General features: G+C 39.3%; 1 long non-coding RNA gene and 1 pseudogene across 2 annotated transcripts in view; one reads left to right on the plus strand and one right to left on the minus strand.

Annotated features, from left to right (window-relative positions):
* Nucleotides 1-14,427, plus strand: part of LOC306642744 — an 838,964-nt gene that overhangs the window by 745,760 nt on the left and 78,777 nt on the right. The gene's annotated exons all lie outside the window — the stretch shown is intronic.
* Nucleotides 839-1,794, minus strand: LOC306642626 (annotated as a pseudogene). Its single transcript has 2 exons — nucleotides 1,764-1,794; nucleotides 839-1,664 (listed from the first exon to the last, which is right to left on the minus strand). The product of its transcript is annotated as an uncharacterized misc_RNA (transcript).

A 14,427-nucleotide genomic window follows, 5' to 3' on the forward strand; every position in this document is an offset into this window, starting at 1 on the left:
CTAGATTTATTCAATACATTTTCATCACTACATAAAAAGAACAAACCCAACCTTATCTAAACTGCTACTATGTAACAGAACTCAAAGTCTATAGTACTGACTGTACAATAAGAGAGAGGAAAAATTAATGTACATATCTCCAAGGTATCCTGCAGGACCACCATGATGGCAGTCATGATCTTGCAGAGCTGGCTCAAAACTTGGTCACCAATTTCAGAGAATAAGGGAAATGTGGGGCAGGGGTGTGTGGGAAGGTGTAGAAAGATGGAAACATTTGTAGCATCTAACAGGTGGGGATTCAACCCTAAACGTTGGAAAAGCATTCAAGCAGCAGGGAAAATATCAGGCTTAACAGGAATGGGGCTTGGTCCCCCTTCCTGTAGACATAGCACAGCAACAGAAAGGGTGTAACCAAGTGTGTGACTGACTCAAGTCATCTGTGAAGAGTCTGGGTCACACTGCCACCTAGAAGCTTGCTGGACCCTCCTGGCTCTGCCACTGAACAGACAGTAATGGGCGAGCTTTCTAACCAGAAACCTGCAGGGCACCTCAATGGGCACATTCCTGAACCATCAGCACTTCTGCAGCCAGAACCTGCCTGCAGCAAAAAGGCCTGAACTGCTGCCTTTGAAGCCAGCCAAGTGAGGGGTCCTTTCCTGCCAACACTCCTTTAGCTAGGAAAGTGACAGCACTCAGCTGGGTGGAACATCAGGTATAGATGAGTTTTGGTGGATCTGTTTATCTGGAGCAGTTACAATGGAGTGGTTTCTGTGATGGCAGTGTCCTGCACAGCAGGACTGTCTGCTCATAGGGGACCTGTGTCTTTAAAGTGGATCTCCTCCTCCTCTGTGGGGGCAACCTATGCCATATAGGAGGTGGCAGCAGCATTCTCCTTGGAGGGCTGAATCACTGGGGTGGTGGGTGGCCTAGACCAGGGGGCCAACACAGCAGTAGTAGTGATCTCCTGGCCATCCATTTGTCCTCCATCCATGTGCTTCAGTGGCTTCTCAGCTTCATCTGATTCTCAAATGCATACATGCATAGCCTTTGGGTAGATGAGGATGCACCCTTTCTACAGGCATGTTAATCTTTTTAATTTCTCCAAAGGTGGAAAATATCTCCATGTTGTTATCCTTGGTCACATTCCTGGTGAAGCTTCCAACATGCACTTTGGGTTTAGGGGAAGGGCTCTGCCTTTTCTTCTCCTTTTTGTCTTTTAGGTGGTTTGGCTTTTGGAGTAGGATCACCACCTGTGCCATGTCTGCACCCAGAAGGGCTGGGAGATCCAGAGGAGCTGCTACAATGGGAGGTGCAGGATGTACTGGAGCTTCCCCAGCACCTGGATGCAGAGGAGGTGCTGGAGACACTGCTGGAGACTGTGCTGCTGCTGGATCCTGAGCTGAAGGTGGAACTGCACAGAGACTTGGTACTGCTGCTGCTTCCACTGGAAGCACTGCAACTCTTCCAAGGCTTATCCCTGCCATCGTCCTTCTCACTCATGTCCTTGGTGGTCCCTTTGTCTTTAGAGCAGACCTTGATTTTGGTAGGAGGGGGATCCCTAGTGCTGTACGTTTTATTATTATTTTTGACTCCTAGAAAGCTCTTCTTTTTCACTCCTGATAAATCTATTCTCCCCTTCAGGAGTTCAGAGCAGCAATGGCAGCCTCACTTACCTCAACTCTCACTTCTAACTTGAGTCTGAGAAAGGAACCCTGATGGGTTGCCAATTACACTAAAGAGCAGCAACTTCTAGCTGCCACTACTTCCTCCTGCTCTCCTCAGCTGCTCCCTCATGGTGTATTCTTAAAATAAATTGTTTTAACTTATATTTATTTATTTTGATTTTTGCTAATGGATAGCATTCATTTTTTTCTCTCACAAGTCACTTCCTACCTCAACCTAGTTCATGAGGACTTTTTCCTGTTTCTTTATGTGAACTTTATAGTTCTAGATTATTGTCCTAGATTAAACTTAGGCCTGTCAGACATTTGAATTAATTTTTGTGTGTTCTTTTATTTTTCTGCTGATGCTGTAACACATGATTACACACAAGGTGGCTCCTTACAACAGACATTTTCAACCTCACAGTTCCAGTGGCCCAAAACCTAAATCAAGGTGTTGTCAGGTCCCTGCTTCCTCAGCTCTAAGGGAGAGTCCTCTCAACCTCTTTCAGCTGCTGGGCTGCAGGCATTCTGGGTATATGGAAGTATAACCTTAGGCTTCCCTCACTTCTTTCCTTGGCTATCTCCTTTGTTTCTCCTCTCTCATCTGTATTTCCCCCTCATTGTGTAAAGACGCTTGTCATTGAATATAGAGCTTGCCCAACAAACCCAGGACAATCTCATTTGAAAGTCTTGATTTTATTGCCTTTGCGATGATCCCTTAACCAAGCACATCGTCTTTTCTTACAGATACTTGTACAGGTTAATTGGAGTCCAGCTATAAGGCTTAAGAGGAGAGCTAATAAAGAGGCAAGCATACAAGCTGGAAAAGAGTGAAAAGTGGCTTCTGTGGGAAACCAGTCCAGTTTATTACCTATTCCAAGGTCATATTATGTTACCTAGGTTACATATTACAGTTAGCTTCGTGCATGTGCAGATCACATATCTTGCTTACATCTCAGAATCCACTACTACCAAGGGTTATTATAACAAAATAATGTCTCCAGGCCTCAAGGACAGAGGATTTGCAGAGTATCGCTAAGCCATTCAAACAGAGCACCTTTTATCCTGAGGAGTGTGCTTGACTTGAAGGATTTTCACTCCTCTATACATTGACTGACCTGAAATCCATGCAGATGTTGGAGCCTATGACTTAGATGTCCATCTTGGCAGATCACAATCCAACCTCTTACAGATCAAATTTGTAGGTCATTATTTTTCCATTTGTACAGTCACTTCTATTGTCTGTTGAAAAACCATTCATTTCCCATTAAATCATCTTTTAGAGTCTTTTTTGAAAGTCAGATGACCATTTGTATGTGGATCTGTTTCTGAGCTGTCTTTTTAGTTTCACAGGTCTGTATGCCAACCTTCATGCTGATGTCCTATGACTGATTACTCTAGCTTTCGTTATCCTTTCATCCCTGAGATCAGGTAATATAAATCCTTAGGTCTTCCACAAAAATTGTTTTGGCCATTCTAGGTCATTTGAAATCCCACATACATTTTACAATCAGCTTGTTAATTTCTACAAAAAAAAAAAAAAAAGCCTTCTTGGATTTTGATCAAAATTGTATTAGATTTATATGTCCATTTGGGTAGAAAGGACAGAAAGATATCCTTGGTCTTAGGAATTTCAGTTTAACGAAAACTACTGACCAAACATTTTTCCTCTGGGTGTAAGAAATTAGTGATATGAAGATTAAATAAAATCAACCAATAAGCTGTTGGGGTCGGGTGAGGATTCAGTTGTAGAACATCCTGGCTGTATACAGGGGTGTTGTTCCAAATCTGTGTCCAGGGGCAGGTAAAGAAGAGCTGCATCCTGGCTGGTTGGGTAACCAAAAGTGGCTGACTTTTAGAGAACAGGGTCTCCAGGCAGTGGAAAGTGTTCTAGAAGATGAGAGATAGGGAGAGTTTCCTCATGTGAGCTGGTTCACATGAGAAGGAGCAGGTTCACGGGTTGATGGGACATGAGTCACGTGAGAGGATGAGTGGACTTGGTTCTTCACAGAGAAGTTGGAAGACCAGGTCCTTGTGGATTCTGGGGGGCCCCAGGAACAAGATGTCTCCCACAAGAAGGGCTGTGTGTAGGCTGTCAATTATTTTTTTCTCAGCATATAGAATATATAAAAAACTCAAAACCACTTAAAAGAAATAAACCAATAAAGTGGGAAAATGATGTGAATAAACACTTTTTTGAAGAAATACAAATGACCAATAAACATATGAAAAATGCTCAATATCATTAACCATCAAGAAAACACAAATCAAAATTATGAGATTTGATTTTATCCAGGTTAGAATAGCTATCATATCAAAATTAATGAATACTGACTAAGATATAGATAAAAAGGAACACGTATACAGTGTGGGAATGTAATTTAGTATATTTACTTTTGGAATAGATTGGAGGTTTTTCAATAAACTGAAAATAGAACTTTCCTATGACTCAGCTGTCCAAGATCTAAGTGTTTATCTGAGGGAAATTAAGTCTGCCTATAGAGTTGTCTGCATACCTAAGATGATTGTGGAACTGTTCACAATAGCTAAGGTAAAGAATCAACCTAGGTGTCCATCAGCAGGGAAATGGAGAAAAAAATATGGTTACACATATGTGGGTGCGTGTGAGCATGTATATATGTATACATAAACACGTATATAGGTGTATGTCTATGTATGTATATACATGTATACTTTATATACATATGTAAATATTTTCAATTTTATTTACATGTATATATAGCTTCTTCATATATATAAATATACGTATATATGACAGACTATTATTGGACTATAAAGAAGAAAAAATCCTATCATTTCCAGGAAAGTAGATGGGACTGAGGTTATTGTGTTAACGGAAATGACACGGAGAGACATGAAGACAAGTGCTGCATGTTCTCTCTCAAATGTGGAAACATAAAAAGAAAGATCTGAAAGTAGAAGAAGATTGCTAGGGATTGGAAAAGGTGCTGGGGGAGGTGGTGTGAGGGCCATGTATGCATGTGTGGAAATATCCCAGTGAGTTCCCTTTCTCTATACAATTATTATGTGATAGTAATTGCAATAAAAATAAATAGAGGAAATGTGACTCCTCCAAAAAATGATAAAATAAAATCTTGGCTCAGGGAGAAGCTAAAGCATCATTTCTACACTATATGTCCTTATGAACTATTTTAATGAACAAAGAGAAAGAGACCAAGTTGCTAGAGTCTGAATACCTGAGAGCACTCTCAGGAGCTTGCTGTAAACCCCTTAACACACAAAGCCCCTCATGCCAATGAGAACTGTGCAGGGATTCCTCCTGCCCTTTAGGAGATGGTGGTGAGCGTCACCCACACCCAGGGAGGTGCCAGCACTCTGCAGATGCCCTTGGGTGCATTTGATGAAAGAATTGGGTGACATAAAAGAGAAGTTACTTCTTCACAGAGGAAAGGGGTGTGTGTGAAATATCCTTCCCTGCAATGAAAAAGGAAAAACGCTTTCATAAAGCTGAAATCTTTGGCTGCATTCCAAAGGTCAGTAGGGTACAGAGAAAATGTTTGTCAAATGTTGTTTTTGCCAACTGCCACCACTGAGAACTACTTGGGGGAGCTACAGTTGCAGCATTGCTGACTGTACCCTGGGGTCACCTTGCCCCTCTTGTTTGCTCTTACTGCCTTTTAAAACTACTGTGAGTAGATGACCCCAGTGTCAGCTGTGTAGCTTCTCCTGCTGCTTTTATGCCCTTCTTTGGATTTCCACCAGCACATATTCCTCTAGGATCCAAGTTTGGAGTTTTTGATCGGCTAACAATATCCTATATTATATCCTGTTGGACATTTCTCATTGTATTTTGTACTAGAGAGGGAAACAGAGCCAGGAGCTCCTAGGAGTTCAAGTTCATAAGAATGAAGACAAAATTTATGAAGTCTTCATATGCCATAATTTACATACAGTTTAAGCATACCCAATCTGAAAATGAAAATAGAAAATGATCCCAAATCTATTTTGTGAACATCATAGCAGTGCTCAAAAACTTCTAGATTTTGGAACTTTTTAACTTTTACCTTTTTGAATTAGGGATGTTCAACTGGTAAAATGTGTTTAAATATTCCAAAATTAAAACTTCTGAAGTGTGAAATAATTCTTGTCTCAAGCATTTCTAGTAAGTTACTCCACTATGCATTTTTGCCAAAACCATTATTTTTTCACATTAATGTCTGTGTCATTTATTTTCTGTTTTTAGTGAATTAAAAGCTAAAAGTGATTTTGTTTCAAAAGAGAAAAATCAAGCAAATGAATGCGATTTTTAAAATAGAAGTTTGTTTTGATTAATTTTATTTGTTATGTGTTTTTATTTTTAAATCATAGGCATAAAACAATTAGAAGTTAATTCTGTGATGTAAAAGAATGGATTTTACATGATGATTACAGAATTGGAGGCCCTGGGCCACACATGAACGGGTTGTGTCACATTTCCTTGTAATGATGAGAGGAACGGCATGACCTTCCCCAGGCTGTGGAGGACACTGCATCGTGTACTCAGTTCAAACCATCATGCACTGCTGTCCTGGCACATCCCGTGAACTTGTCACGGTTAGACATCTAACTTCCTTTTTGGGGCAGTGGCATTACTGGAGCTTGAACCTTGGGGTGCTTTGCCACTGAGCCACATCTCCTGGTCTTTTATTTTTTATATTTTATTTTTATTATGGTCTCCCAAATTTGCTTCCGGTTCTGACATTCCAGAGGCTGGCCTCGAATTTGCGATCCTCCTGCCTCAGTTTCCTGACTGGTAAGAATATAGGCATGCTCCAGAATGCCCAGCTCATCTAAATAACTTAACATTGGGAAATTATGAAGTCTGTATTAAATTCAAGCAGTCCTATTCTGATGATTGTAGAAGATAGTGTCAGTGTCTACGTTAAATTTTTGGTCACTCTCTCAAAGATTTAAAAATATGAACAAAATGGTGCTAATTGTTAAACTGAAATAAATTTGCCCCAAGCTGATCTCCATACTTGGGTGATAAAGTTTGTCCCAAAGTAGCTTTCATATATGGTGAACTGTGACCTCTCTCAATATGCAAATAAGGTGTAAGCTATCTTAACTATAGGAATTCCCTTGTAACCAAGCAACTAAGTCTTAGCCACACAGCAGGGCAGTTTCGGGCAATCCTGTGCTGAGAATTGATCTGACCACGTGCCTGTGGTCAAACATGCTGACTGCAGCCAGTCGGATGGTTTCCAGATGGAGCTTCCTCTTTTCTGACTGAGTGTAACCTGCACTGGTGAGGCGGTTAATGGTCTTTAGCCCCAAGTACAACCTGGTATTAGAACCGTTTACTTTTTTCTTTTTCGTCACTGCAAGCTTTTCCAAATCAACTGTTGTCAGTTTTTCTTATAATAGTTCCAATCTAGGAACCAACTGTGAGAACCTGCCTACTTCCTTCTGACATTTGGGGATCAGAGACCATTGTCTTACCATATTTGAGCCATCTAGAAGTAAAGTGACCTGAAGTCCCCAGTAACACTGAAGAGGTTGACTTGGGAATAAGTGCTTTCCCACCAGAGGTTCCAAAGTTAGGCTGCAGCTTGAGAGCCCTGAGGTTGGGAAAGAAATGGTGACAGCAAGAGTTCTACCCCATGAGAGTGGAAAGCTGTGAGGACCAGCCGGGAGACTTACAGGAGCAGGGCCCTGGAAAATGCAGGGAATGCCCTTGAAGGAGTCCCCTCTGAACACATGTCCAGTCCAGACAGCATACTTGTGGACTCAGGGAAGAGCAGCATCCATCAAGTGATATTTTCTTCCTCTTTTACTCTCAGGGTAGCTGCTGGACTTGAAGTGGTCAGAAGACACCATCACTAGGTTGGTCTGGTGGAAGAGATAGATATATCAAATGCCAATTGAAAAGTCTACATTCTGCTTGCTGGCCTGGCTGTACAGGATTTCAGCAAGCCTGGCTGTTCCTGGGAGAAAGTTCATGTTTCAATGCAGTGTCCTGTTTTGACTATTAATCTGGGCTTGGCAATGTAATTACTGTAACCAGGCTTCATTTTGTGTCTGGAGAGAACCAGTGGATTTTTCCTTATTTAAACATACACAGGTAAGCTAAAGGGACCCTGGATTTCACCCAAGGGCTGAAGACACAGCACCAAGGAGCAGGTATGCATAGGCAGTGTGGAGAGAAGAGAGTCAGTTTGAAGAACTGCATGAGTGCAGCTCGTTAACCATGAAAGCAGCAGTAACTGGGAGTAGAGAAGACAGTTCTTTAACACCAAAGTAAATTAGTAGAAACTCACTAAATATCATATTCAAAAAAGGGAATAGAAAAATTACTTCAAAGGATATTCATTTGCTTCTCACAACTTTAAGTCTATAGTAGGTATTAAACATTATCTTTTTGTCCTAGAAAATTAATTGGTTAATTCTGGAAATAATATATGACAGTTGTGTATAGTTTTATGTAGCGAGGAAAAGTTAAATTGGCAATCATGCAGTAAAAATAAAAACAGTGGTAACATCAAAATCATCCTGTTTTTGGTAATAATAATGAAAAAAATAAAAACAATGATAAAACCATTTAGTAGGAATTATGCAGTGTTGTAATATTGTAACTAATTTTTCCTTCACTACAACATTATTAGCATTCATTCTCATTTTAGGAAGTAACATTTGATGATCCTGAATGACTTGCCTATGTCACAGACTTGGAATGTGGAAAGTTTCTCTCATTCCAGGGACCACAGTGTATAAAAGAAAGTCATACACCTCTTGATGTTTTTCTTGATGTTGGACATAGGTATGTAAAGTGTTTGTAGCAACAGATTATCCAGGCATATAAATAGGTGTTGGAATGGTCTTCCTTGCAGTGTTTCAAGAGGATCCCTGAACTGATAGATGTCTGTCGCTTAAGATGTTGTCGATAAAATTTGTAGTGATTGTGACAACATCGGGGAGCAGGTGGCAGCAATTTCAAGTACTGGACAAAAGGGGAAGGAAAAGCTGCAGACATAATGAGAGTGGATGAGGGTGGGAAAAGCTAATACACAAACCTGTTCAGGACTGCAGGGCTGTGACAGCAATGTTTTCTAGAGGAGAGTTTAGCATTTTATGATTCCCATTCACTGTGGCTGGGCCAGCATTTTATTGCTTTCTGGTTGTTAGTTTCACCTGTGTGGTTTGGATAACGGTGAGTCCATGGGTGTGAGATGCATGGGCCACATGTTTATGGGGAGATGGGCTGTTCTGGGTATGACAGCTCAGTCTAGGGAGGGGCAACCTGGGAAACCTCTGAGTAACCACAGAGACCTACACCTATTTGGAAAATGCAGCAATCTACAATAGCCCGGAAATAATTACAATTGATTGTGTAACAGAGGCATGATTATGAATGTGACCAACCTTAGAGAACACAGGGAGAAGCCATTGGGACTGTCTGGAGTGTGATGTGTCACTGTTAATGTGATGAGAAGGACAGATAGTGTAGCTGTGCCTGGGAAAGCTTGGAGCCATTTCTTTAGAACTAAAATTGCTTAAAATTGTCAATCCCATTGTCTACGAAGGGAATTGTTCTTACAGATAACTTCCCTGTTTTTGCTTCCCTGTTTTTGTTGTTTTGAGTTTTTTCATTTGCAATAGTGCTTTTTCCCTTAGAGTATGAAGATGGCATCAAATAGTTCACCACTGCACAGTGTATTCTGGAGTGCCAGAGTTGATGAAGTGAGTGTGAAACATGTTTTAAATAATGGTCTGTTTCAAAACTGAATTTACAATAGATTCAAATGTCATTTAGATAGTCCTGTGTGTATTTAAAAAGTCACTTCAAGTTGGGCACAGTGGCACAAACCTCTGATCCCAACTACTCAGGGGTCTGAGGGAGGATGATTGCAAGTTGGAAGTCAGCCTCAGGAATTAACAAGACCCTGTCTCAAAATGGGATTAAAAAAGGGTTTTGGGGTGTAGGTCAGTGGTAGAGCACTTGTATGTACTAGGCCTTGGATTCAATCTCTAGTAGTGTGAAAGAAAAGAAATTATTTGCACAAAATGTTTTGATGTAAAAAAAATTTTAAAAACCAAGGGAATGTATTTTTATTATTTTCTCCAATGTCTTCTTTTTGATTATGTTTTTCTTGGTATGTGTAAAAATGCTGAAGTGTTTATAAGATTTATTTTAGGTATTGTGGCCATTTTGACAGTATTAATTCTGCCTATCCAAGAGCATGGGAGATGTTTCCATCTTCTAAGGTTTTCTTTCATTTCTTTAGTCTTTTGTATTTTCCATTATAGGGGACTTTCATCTCTTTTGGTAGATGGATTCACAAGAACTTTATTTTTTTGAAGCCATGGTGAATGGGGTAATTTTCCTAATTTCTCTTTCAGAGGATTCATCACTTATGAATAGAAAGGCATTAGATTTATTACTGTTGATTTTATATCCCGCTGCTTTGCTGAATTCATTTATGAATTCTAGAAGTTTTCTGATGGAATTTTTTGGATCCTCAAAATACAGAATCATGTCATTGACAAATAGTGATAGTTTGAGTTTTTCTTTTCCCTTAGTATCCCTTTAATTTCTTTGGTGTGTCTATTTTCTTTGGCTACAGTTTCCCAGACAGTGTTGAATAGAAGTGGTGAAAGAGGACATCCCTGTCTTGTTCCAGTTTTCAAGGGTAATGTTTTCAGTTTTTCTCCATTTAGAATGATGTTGGCTGTGGGCTGGGCATAGATAGCCTCTACAATGTTGAGGAATATTCCTACTCAGTATATTTTTTCTAGTGTTTTGAGCATGAAGGAGTGCTGTAATTTATCAAGTACTTTTACTGCATCTGTTGAAATAATCATGTGATTATTTAAGTCCCTGATGTAGTGAATTACATTGATTGATTTTTGGATGTTGAACCAACCTTACATTCTTGGGATAAAAACCACTTCATCCAGGTGCAATGTCTTTCTAATATTTTTTATGCGCTTTGCTAAAATTGTTAAGAAGTTTTTCATTTATGGTCATTAAGGATATTGGTCTGAAATTTTCTTTCCTTGATGTGTCTTTGTCTGGTTTTGGTATCAGGGTTGTATTATTCTTTTAGTCTCTAATTCATTTATTTCTCTCTGATCTTTACTATTTCTTTCCTTCCAATAATTTTTTATTTGGTTTGTTCTTGGTTTTGTAAGACATTATGATAAATCATGATATTACTGATTTGAATTCTTTTTGTTTATATAGGCATTTATTGCTACAAATGTGCCTCTCAGCACTGCTTTCCCTGTTCTGGTATGTGGTGGTTCCATTTCTTTGAAATTTTAAGCTGGGCACAGTAGTGCATGTCTGTAATACCAGCAGCTCAGGAGGCTGAAACTGGATTATCACAAGTTCAAAGCCAGTCTCAGCAAAAGCAAGGCCCTAAGCTACTCTATGAGATCCTTCTCAGAAAAACACAGACTAAGGTTGGGGGTGGGACTCATGGTCCGTTGTCCTTCAGTTCACTCCTTGGTACCAAAATGAAAAAAGACAGGAACAAATTTGAATATTTCTCTCTAATTTTATCCATGACCTAGAAGAAAGTAGTGTGTCCACTGTTCATTTAGTAGTGTGTTTCTCAGGTTCCATGTGTTTGTGAAATTTCTGCAGTTATTTCTAGCTTCTTTTCATTGTCATCAGATAAAATACAAGATATTATTCATTTCAAAAATTTGTTAGTGGTCGGGTTGTGGCTTAGTCAGGGAGCACTTGCCTAGAGTGTGTGAGGCACTCTGTTGAATACTCAGCACTTCATAAAATAAATAAATAAAGGTATTTTGCCTATCTACAAATAATAAAATATATTTAAATTTAAAAAATTATTAGGAATTGCTCAATTGCCTAATATATGGTCTATTGTGGAGAATACTTTTTGTGCTGAAGAAAATAATGTGTATTTTCAACTGTTGGATGGAATAATTTGTAGATGTTTGTTATGTCCATTTGATCTGTAGTATAATGTAAATGTGATATTTCTTTGTTGACTTTTTTATGGGTGTCTAGATGATGTATTTCTTGTGTCCTATCTTAAGATTTATCTCTAATCATGTTTGTTTTTTAAAATTGGGTGCTTCAAGACTTCTTGCTTGTGCATTTTTAAAAAATATATCTTTGTGATGAATTGTTCCCTTGATCAATATATAGTGACCTTCTTTTTCCTTCTGATTTTGCTTTAAAGTCTGTTTTACAATTATATCTACTCCTTTTTGCTTTTGGATTCCCTTTGCTTGGAACATAAGTTTCAATCTGTTTGCTTTCAGTGTGTGTATGTCTTTGCACATGGGTTAAGTTTCTTGGGGCAACTATTTTTGTATCTTATTTTTTAATCTGTTTAGCCAATCTAGCTCTTTCATGTGGAAAATTAAAAACATTTACATTTAGGGTGATTCTTGAAAGGTATGTTGTTATTTCTGTCCTCGTGCTCCTTTTTTTTTTTTTTTTTTTGTAGTGGTTTTGAATATTCCATGTTTTTTTTTCTTTTTGTTTTATTCATCTTAGAAGTTTGATGGTTTACTATATTGATATTATGATGCTTTACTCTTTCTCATTTGCATGTTTACTCCACTAGTGAGATTTACTTTTTCACATTTACCGATGATTTGATCTTCCTTTGTCTTCTGGATGTACTATTCCCTTTTGCATTATTTTGCCTTTTCATCACTGTGACAAAATACCTGAGAAAAACAAAGAAGTATTTATTTTGTCTCATGGTTACAGAGGTTTCTTTGTGGTTGGCCACCTCCATTACTTTGTGCCTAAGCTGAAGCAGAACATAATGGGAGATGGACTTGGCAGAGGAAAGTTGCTTAACTCCTGTCAGCTGGGAAGCAGAGAAAGGGACTGGTGACAAAATATAGTCCCCAAGGTAGTGCCCCCAAGGACCCACTCCCTTCAACTAGATCCCATTTCCTATAGTTTCTACCACCTTTGAGTAATACATTCATATTATGAATCCATCAATGGATTCATCCACTTAGGAGGTCAGAGTCCTCACGATTTATTCATTTCCCAAAAGCCCCTCCCCTGAATAATACTGCATTGGGGATCAAGCTGTCAGAGTATGAGCCTTTCCAGAGCATGCTAGAGCCAAACCTTAACAAGTGTGTTCAGTGATGCTGATCAAGTGGTCATGCATTCCCTTAGTTTATTCTCATTCAAAGTCTCTATCTCTCCTTCTTTTATTGAAGACTAACACTGCTGGGTATAACAGACTTCTCTGACACTCCACTCCTTTACCCAGACTACTTTCTTCTTTTTAAAGATCACCAGTCAGAATGGACTATAGTCAGTCATAAGAACCTCATTTTACTTAATTATTTCCTTTCTCTAAAATACTTTTTTAGTTGTAGGTGGACATGATACCTTTATTTTACTTATATATTTTTTGAGGTGCTGAGGGTTGAACACAGTGCCTCACACATGCCAGGCAGGTTCTCTACCACTGAGCCACAACCCCAGTCCCCTTAATTATTTCTTCAAATGTCCAATTACCAAATAAAGTCACATTCTTGAGTAATGGTAGTTAAGACCACATATGAATTTTGCGGCACATACCTCAATCATAATAGGCAGGTGTGGAGAGTTTGGTTGTCTCTGGTGAGCAGCAGGGACCTCAGGGTCACCACAGTGTTTATAGCAGGGGTGCTCATGGGGCCTGTGGATGAGGGTGGGGTAGCATGGCTGGAGAATCTCTGCTTTTGTTTCCCCAGAAAATGACAATAAGTGACCTCATTCATGAGTCAGTTAGTAAACAGCCCAAGGACAATCAGTGTCTCTGAGACTTATCAAGTGTTTGATTGCTTAATAAAAGTGAGTGGTGTTCTGTACATTATTAGTAGTCATATGTAGTATATAAATTCAGAATCCAAAGTGGTTGTGCAAAATATTATGAATTATGAATCCATGTGATATAACCTAGAAAACAGATCTAGTGTGATGACCCTCCTTGAAGGTAAAAACTGATTTAATTCATCCATGGGGCCAATCTGATGTTTATAGTGATATTGTGAGAGTACTCAATACTTTAAATATGTGATCAGCTTGGAGACATTGCTAGAAGGTAAAACACACATTGCTTCCCATTTCTCTACATTAGGCCCACCACCATCAGTTATCCCAAACGGATGTGGTGAAGCCTCAGTCGGTATTGTCAACACTGTAGCATTAAATGGGTTCATTTTGCATTTTCCTACCAGATGGCCAAGACAGAGGCCAAGGTCACTGTGGGTCCAGGTCTGTGGGGAATGAGAGCAGCAAGAATGATGTGATAGGTTTGTCTTAGGAAAATGTGTCTGATTAAAAGTTCTGTCCTCAGTTCTGAGACTGTGCCCTTCTTAAAATTTTCATTAAAATGTACTTATTTTTAAGAAATCGAAGGCATAAAATCAGTTTGAAGTTTTTAACTTTCTGCTTTATTTTAAATATTTTTACTTCTTTATTTGGCCAAGGCAAAACAAAGAAAATACTTCACACCTTGATTTGGGAATATCAAGTGTTTTGTTTATTTGGAGGCTCCATAAAAGTATCAAGTTGAAGATTGTTCCTATAAGCAGCACCTCCTGGGCCCCAGGGCAGCTCCAGAAACTGGGCAGTACAGGCAGGTGGCATGAGGGAGAAAGTGTTGGAACCTGTGTGTGCATATCAAGCAGAAGGGGCATCCTTGCCTTCCTCATTGATAGTGAGCAGGTGATAGAGATACCTCCCTGGGCTTTGACAGTCCAGGTCCCTGTGAATCCTGGGGTCCACAGTTAGAGCATTCTTCAT

The sequence above is a fragment of the Sciurus vulgaris genome (assembly GCF_902686455.1).
Source record: "Sciurus vulgaris genome assembly, chromosome: 13".
Classification (NCBI taxonomy): domain Eukaryota; kingdom Metazoa; phylum Chordata; class Mammalia; order Rodentia; family Sciuridae; genus Sciurus; species Sciurus vulgaris.